The following is an 8,865-nucleotide window of genomic DNA, read 5'->3' as shown; positions in this document are numbered from 1 at the left end:
AAAGAATGAAAAGTTTATATGGAACGACAAGTGCGAAGAAAGTTTCCAGGTGTAATAACCCCAATTTTTGGGAAATTTTGTAACCCTTGTGAATAGTGTTTTAGCTGAATGAGAAAACTTTTCATGCCACACTATGTAGGGGTTCTGTTATGGATATTCTGAGATTTTATCAGTACTCTATATGATATATGAGTGTATGTAAAGATCGTCAGAATCCAATTCCGAATACTTTGATTTTTCCCGAAAATACACTAGATACGGAGAGAATTGAGTATAAGGTAACAGGATACGAAGGATTTGAATTAAAGGATTATAAGAGAGGATCATAAAAAGGAAAATAATGTATTGAGAAAGGTTAAGGGAACCTAAGTAATAAGATCCCGGGTATGATCCTTCAAACGATAAACGAAAACGAAAGTTAAGCGAGCCGTATAACAGATCAGCGGTCATTAGGCAAACAATTAGGAAGTTAATCAAAGGGATTAGAGAGGATGATGTCACCCAACCAATGAGAAGAGGACAAGGAGGGGAGGATGACATCATGAGGATGACACAAGCATGACATGGGAAGGAAGGAGATGTGGTGACTTTTTAACCACACAAAATCAAGGGCAACTAGGTAATTTACTAAAACAAAAACAAAAATCAAACCAACCAAGCCAAGCAAATCATTTTCATCAAAACACAAAAATCATTCTCTCATCCAAGCAAGCTTGCTCTCGGCTTTTACTATTGCAAATGGAGGAGAAATTCAAAACTCAAGATCCAAGCCTCCTAAATTGGTAAGATAATTCCCTAATCATCTTTATGCTTAGTTAGGGCTATATCATGAGTTTAAGCCATCAATTCCTTCTTAATCTTCTTCATTTAATCAAAGAAGAAGACAATGAATAGTGTTTTCAAGTTTTTAACTTGAAATGTTTCTTGATTTCCTTGAAGATCCAAGCATTCCTAAGACTTCTCAAAGCTTCTTAAGGCTTCCTAGCTCCTCCCACCACTTCAAGGAAGGTATATCATCTCCAAACCCTAGATTCCTATGTTTTATAAGATGATTTTGATTAGTAGGGTGATATTGTAGCTTGATGTTTGTGAGTTAGAGTTTGGGATTGAAATGGTATTGAATCGGATTGGTAAATCTTGTTGTTTTGGTTAAAAGAATATAGTATAGTTAAATTCAAGCTTAGGCATAAGTATGAATGTTAAAATTGAATTGGTTGGGGTTGTTATGATGTGATAAGGATGGATGTTGGTTGTATGTTGGATTTGAGGTTGAATTGGGTTGGTTTTGAATGGTTTTAAATTGGGAAATCGTGTAAACATAGCCGTCGTAACGTCCGATTTTCTTTAGACTGTTTTTGTGCATAACATTAGGACCCGAGAACCCCCTGCTAGATTATGACCATTGCCATGTTTAGATAGCTCATGTTACGAGCTTCGTTTTGATATATAGTTCGTTCGATTCCGATGCACAGTTTAGGAGAAACGACCGTTTCAAGTAACGGCATTTCGCGAACGAAACTTTTCCCCTCGCTTTACTTTGAAACATAGGTTAAAGACCAAAAAGGGTTAATTAATGTATGAAACATTTATGGTAAGTGTTTTAAGCAGTTGGTAAGACACTCGCGAAGGAATCGCCTTAAAACTCGTAAAGGTTAAATTATTAAAAATGGTGGAGCCGAGGGTACCCGAGTGACTTAAGCAAATCAGTAAGCGCAAAACAAGCGTTATGGTCTAAGTTAGTTAAAGTATAGATTTACAAGTGACTTTGGTTTAATTCCAACTTACTTGTTGTTTATAGGTTACCAGACTCGTTCCGAGCCTTTTATCACCCCAAGTCGCTCAGGCAAGTTTTCTACCCGTTATAACTGTTGTTGTGATGTATATATGTATATGCATTATCTTGCGATAGATGCATGTTGGTTAATTAGCAAATGTTGCAATATATTGAAGCATGCTGCTATGGTATATGTATATGCATGCCTGTTTCGTATTCTTTCCATATATATCTGTTAATTCAGTTGATAATACCTATGTTAGAGGATAACGGTAATTTGCATAGACCCTTAGTATATGGACCCAAAGGTGGAAATATTTTCTAAAACCGGGAGTCGAGGATCCCGAGTAGATTTTGTATGTGTATATATATATATATTTATATATATATATGGTCATAGTTTTCAAAACTATTAATCGAATAAGGGTTATTCGATAACTTTATATTAATTATTGAATATTATTTCGAATATTATTCGAGGGCTTATGACTCCTTTATATTATTATTGAATATTACTTGGATATTCATTCGAGGATGTATGACTCCTTTATTTTATGAATATTATTTATAATATTCATTCGAGGTATTATGACTCCGCTTATTACTTAATAATATTCTTATTTTATTAAAGAATAAGGTGTCAATAATCAAACTTATTTTCGATTATTCAAATAAATATAGTACTTTCATATAAGTATATCTTTGGTTATTTGATATCCATTTCAAGTATAAGTTTTAATACTTCTACTTCGATTATTTTTATAAAGATTATTCTTTATGGGAATATTATTTAAATAATAATATTCAGACATTTTCTAAATATAATGGGGACTGATTTACTTCATTAAATCAGCTTTACTCCAAACACTCTTTAAAGTGTTTTCGAGTCTTCAAAATGATTTTTAAAAGTTAGAGCGGATCCCAAAAACTCATTTTTATATTTAAGATCTTCCTTTTTAAGGGGATTTAAATACTCGCTCAAAACCTGAGGGATCCGGCTCTGTGGTGTATTTTATATTCGCAACAAGGTTGCAGTTTTGGTAAATGAATTGATTACTTACCCAACGTTCGGGAAGTAAGTCCATCTATTGAGTCGGCATAAGCAACATGGGCTCAGTGGGCGTCCATGATAGTGTAAGTGGCTCAGTGGGAGTCCATCAAATGCATAAGTGGCTGAGTGGCAGTCCAGCATAAGGTCCTATTACGACCAGGGTGATGACCAGTGGGGAATTCGTCCATCTACTAGTAGAAAAGGTTACTTATGGGTATCTTTGCCTGATCAGCAAGATATCTGGTTTATGCCAAATTCTTTTCCTTTCCAAATTTATTGGATATTGCAATTCTGTTCATACTTTACATGACAGAGGTTTTCAGGAAATGTATAAAGAAGATGTATATGTGGATATATATATATATATATATATATATATATCAGAACTTAATGAGGTATATCATAACTTCATTTCCTTTAATAATATTGCAAAGATTTAATCTATTCAAATCTTGTCTTTTAGTCTCATCTATGTGATGAACTTTTGAAACTGATTGTAACTTGAACGGGGATAGTTCAAGTAGTATTTGGGAAAGATATAAGTATTTTGGGGTATATTGTAACTTCATCTTTTAAACTTATATCTAATTAATAATTGTCTTATGAATGACAAAGATTTTCAGAAAAACGTTGAGACAAGGTTAGATATATGAGATCACCTTGCAACGATATTTTTTTTTATATATACAGTTATACACTGGAACTTTGTGTGTATTATGCATGGAAGAGGACTTCCAATATTTTGAAAAGTATATATGTATATATACTGAATATTTTGCGACTTCATCGCATTAGGATATCAAACTTGGTTCATTTCTTTTGACCAAGACTTTCATGAGTACTATGAGAAGACTCATATACTATTAATCATTATACATATTATTTTGGTGGGCTTGCTGCTCACCCTTGCTTTCTTCTTTCATCACACAACATCAGATAGACAAGATGAACAGGACCAAGCTCCCGATTCGCAAGCGATTAGGAGACGTTCCGCAGTTTTCTATAAGCATTGATGCCGCCGTAGCTGAGGTAGGAACTACCAATAGGCTAGGCTTTCAACTTCTGATGTACCAGATTTATGTATAACTATGAATTGTAATAATGGCAAAGAAATGTAAATTTATTCAGAAAACCTTTTAAGGTGTATTGGCAGATAATTATGGAATAAAATGACTTGTGGTTATTTTTGAATGTTCATCTCTGAGACTATAACGTGTGGTGTGTGTGTTTATTGTGGGGTCACAGTACAGAGTAGTTGAGTAATTATTAAGATTGGGTGTTATTAAGGGAAATGGAACTCGTGACAACCCGGATCCCCGACCCCGGATTTGGGGGTGTTACACCAGGAGTTGAAGCGGAGATTAATCACGGCAACTGTTTTGTCACTTCCAGACGATCAAGGGAATTTTGTAATTTATAGCGATGCTTCTCATAAAGGATTAGGATGTGTTTTAATGCAGCACGAAAAGGTGATTGCGTATGCGTCCAGACAATTGAAACCACACGAACAAAAGTATCCTACTCATGACTTAGAGCTAGCAGCTATAGTTTTTGCTTTGAAGATTTGGAGACATTATTTGTATGGAGAAAAGTGTGAGATTTTCACGGATCACAAAAGTTTGAAATATATATTTACCCAGAAGGAACTTAATATGAGACAAAGGAGATGGTTAGAATTGATCAAAGATTATGATTGCTCGATTAATTATCATCCCGGTAAGGCGAACGTTGTAGCAGATGCGTTAAGTCGGAAGGAAAAGTTAAATGAGTTATCAGTACCTGAAGATATATATAAGGAATTTCAGAAATTGGAATTGGAAATTAGAGTTTGCGAATCTGAGGAAGCGAAAGTGTACAGTATGACTTTCCAGCCGGAGTTGTTGGAGAAAATAAAGAAATGTCAGAAAGATGTAATGGATCAAGATATAAATCGTTTGGTAGGTGAAGAATTATGCACGCAGAAGGATGATCAAGGCATTTTGAGATTTTCATCTAGAATCTGGATTCCACCAGTGACGGAGTTAAAGAATGAAATTTTATAAGAGGCACATAGTTCAAGATATTCCATCCATCCAGGGAGTACCAAAATGTACAGAGATTTAAAGAAGAATTATTGGTGGCCAGATATGAAGAGGGAAATTGCGGAATGGGTTAGCAAATGTTATACCTGTCAGAGAGTTAAAGCAGAGCATCAAAGACCAAGCGGATTGCTACAGCCATTGGAGATTCCAGAGTGGAAGTGGGAACATATTACCATGGATTTCATAGTTGGATTACCAAGGACAAGGGCTAATCATGATGCCATTTGGGTTATAGTGGATAGACTTACCAAGTCAGCTCATTTTCTACCTATAAATGAAAGATTTTCGCTTGACAAGTTGGTCCATATGTACCTAAAAGAAATTGTAGTTCGTCATGGAGTTCCAGTGTCTATCGTATCTGATCGAGATCCAAGGTTTAATTCAAGATTCTGGAAGAGTTTTCAAGAATGTTTGGGAACAAGACTGAATATGAGTACAGCTTATCACCCCCAAACGGATGGCCAAAGTGAAAGAACGATCCAGACAATTGAGGATATGTTACGTGTTTGTGCTATTGATTTCAAAGGAAGTTGGGACGAACATTTACCCCTGGTAGAGTTTGCTTACAACAACAGTTATCATGCCAGCATTGGAATGCCACCCTATGAAGCCCTTTATGGACGCAAATGTAGATCTCCAATATATTGGGACGAAGTAGGAGAACGCAAGATACTTGGACCTGAACTGGTACAGCAGACAAAGGAAGTTGTTGAACTTATCCAGAAAAGATTAATAGCTGCTCAAAATCGTCAGAGGAAATATGCAGACCAATCAAGGAAAGACATGAAATTTGAAGAAGGAAGCTTGGTATTACTGAAAATATCACCATGGAAAGGACTAACGAGGTTTGGAAAGAAAGGGAAGCTAAGCCCAAGATATGTCGGACCTTTTGAGATCCTAAAGCGTGTTGGCAAAGTAGCTTACGAATTGGCGTTACCTCCGCACATGGAGCATATTCACAATGTTTTTCATGTATCGATGCTCAAGAAATATAATCCAGACTCCAGGCATGTAATAGAATATGAGCCAATAGAGCTTCAGCCAGATTTATCATATGTAGAGAGTCCGATAGAGATTCTAGAGGAAAGAGAGAAAGTATTGAGAAATAAAGTGGTAAAGTTAGTAAGAGTATTGTGGAGAAACCCAAAGGTTGAAGAGTCAACCTGGGAGTTAGAAAGTGATATGAGAGAAAAGTACCCTTATTTGTTTTCTTAGAGATTCTGAGGACATAATCCTTTTAAGGGGGGAAGAATGTAATATCTGGGATATATCGTGTAATTATTTTTGCTATTATATAATTATTATGTGTGTTCAGTATCTATTCTGTAAGCTAATTGTTAAGTGTTATCTGTACTTGAATATTCAAAAATAATATTAATTGAGTATTTTAATTTTTATATGTCCAAAATAAAATATAGATAATTGTTATATCTTCTTAATTATTTTTATGTTGATTTATGGATTTATAAGAATCATATGAAATTTCTAAAATCCTTTTTCCGGGTAATTAAAATCTATTTTATAAAAAAAGGGAACCAACCGACGTCAACCGTTGTTACGTTTTTGGAACCCGAAACTCTTCCGAGAACTCCTTCCTAACCTAATTGTAATATTCCGAGCATATTCCATGTTTCGACTTTTTCGATCCGGCGTACGGTTTGTCCTGCGCGGGTCCCGGCGCAACATTTCGATACAATATTCGTTTCGGTAAATCAATAAAACCCGTATTCTCGGTAAACGGGAGCTTTTTATTAAACTATCACAATTATCACTTCGTAATACGTAACTAGGCGCTGAGACCAAGACCGCAGTACAAATTGTACTGATTTGGATAATTATCCCGAAAACCGATACCGTTTGGATCAGGTTTTATAAATAAACGTACCATTTTATATCTGGAATGATCCAACGGGATACTAATTTTCCGTAATTATAAATAGCCTTTTACCGTATTTTATTTCATATCAAAATCATTTGCAGACAGATAATTATATAATTTTCAGAGAAAAACCCTAATTTCCTAAAACTGTTCTAAGAATCAAACAAGCATTTGGAGGTGTTATTGAATTCGGTTTGGAAAGCTCGAGTAACCAATCTGAAGGTCTTGAAAAGCTCTACCAGATTCTGTAATCCATACACCTGCAGAAATCAAGGTTATTTTTCTAAAAATTTATTTATTTTCGAATTTATTTTATTAAAAATATGAATTTTTGTTCGGATGATTATTTGTATGATTTGATGATTGCATGTTGTAGAGCTTGTTTTCCTGATGATTTTCATATGTCATACGTCTGATTTGGAGTTCAATAACATGTTCAAATTTGAGTTTGATTTTCGAATTTTAAAATTAGGGTTTATAACCCGTATGAATGTTCTTAATTGAAATTTGGGGGTTTCTTATTCTGTGATAGATTGATGTTGTGTTATAGTGGGTTGTGTTCTCTGTGAAATTTGCAATCTAGTCGTATAAGTCTCATGAACTAACGAGGTCTGTAGAGAAGGGAGTTGTGTTTTGAAGTTTTTCGATGTTCGCCGGAAACTGGAAAATTTCACGGCCAAATTCCGGCCAACTCAGGGATTGTTAGGTTGTTTTGATTGCATGGTTATGTTCCTGGTAACCTATAGATGTGATCTGGAGGTGTTGGTGGGGTGAGGACGCCGGGAACGTGTTCTCCGGCCACCCCCGACTTTTTCCGGCGACTGGACTGCAAAATTGCAGTTTGGTCCCTGCAGTTTTGAAAACGATGCAGTTTGGTCCCTGTAGTTTCCAGACTTTGCAAAAATTGGATTTCTGTTTTAAAAATGTTTAAAAATCATATTTCCTATTTATTTTTATTATAAAAATTCGTTTTTAATTTCTGAAAATTCTAAAAATTATTATTTTAATTCCGAAAATTATTTTTTATTCACAAATAAATCTAAATTAATTAGTTAATTAATTTCAGTTAATTTTTAATTGATTAATTAGTCAATTAATTTGAAAATTAATTGATTAATTGATTTAATTAATTATTAATTGATTTTTAATTAATTATTTAATTAGATTTAATTATTTAAAAATTTAAAAATTTCGAAAAATAGTTTCGAGCTTTAAAATATTATTCTAAATTATTTCCAAGGCTCGATAATTATTCTAAAATTGTTTCGGAGCCAGAATTGGCCAACCGAACCCTATTTATTATTCCGAAATTGATCCAACGACCCGTTTTAATTCCGAAAAATGTTTTAAAAATCATTTTAAATACCCGAAAGCATATTTATGACCCGAGACTTCTTTATAAATGATATGTCATTGATTACGTGATGTATTATGTGTTATACGTGACCTGTTGTTTGACTATCAGTCTATATATTCGGTGTTTACTTGGTTATTGCATAGATTTCAATCCGTTAACTGGATTTGGGTAAAACGAAGGGTAGATAGAAGTATGTGTTGAATAGAATACTGTGAGTTGATGATTGATAGATGCATATGATATGTGAGCAGAAGATGCAAGGCGTAGGAAAGGGAAACAGGTAGTTGAGGAGTAAGACGATTGTGATTGAAAGCAAGTGCAGGATAGTAAGCTAATATCAGGCAAGTGTTCTGAACTTTCTCGAGATATTGTAATTCTTGATAGTCTTGTTGACATTGCAAGTGCTTTGAAGCACGGAAACCTAAATCCTGATTTCAGTTATTGTTCTTGAGCTATGAACCATATTCTTTCTAATCCATTGATTATTGTATACCCAAACACGAACCACAAATCTACGATACTACTCCACAAATACATACAAACTAAATACCAGACACTGAACTGAATTATTATATACTCAATCTATGATATCTTATGCTTTGAAAGACCAAATTCTTGAAACCCTGAAACGTTATTTCCTTTGTTATCCAATTCTTTCATTACCCAGCATTCAAGCTTTGAAAGTACCTTGTTGATCCTTACAAGGATTTAAACCCTTTCATT

Source organism: Apium graveolens, chromosome 10, assembly GCF_009905375.1.
Source record: "Apium graveolens cultivar Ventura chromosome 10, ASM990537v1, whole genome shotgun sequence".
In the NCBI taxonomy this organism is placed as follows: Eukaryota; Viridiplantae; Streptophyta; class Magnoliopsida; order Apiales; family Apiaceae; genus Apium; species Apium graveolens.
This window is presented reverse-complemented; position numbering follows the sequence as displayed.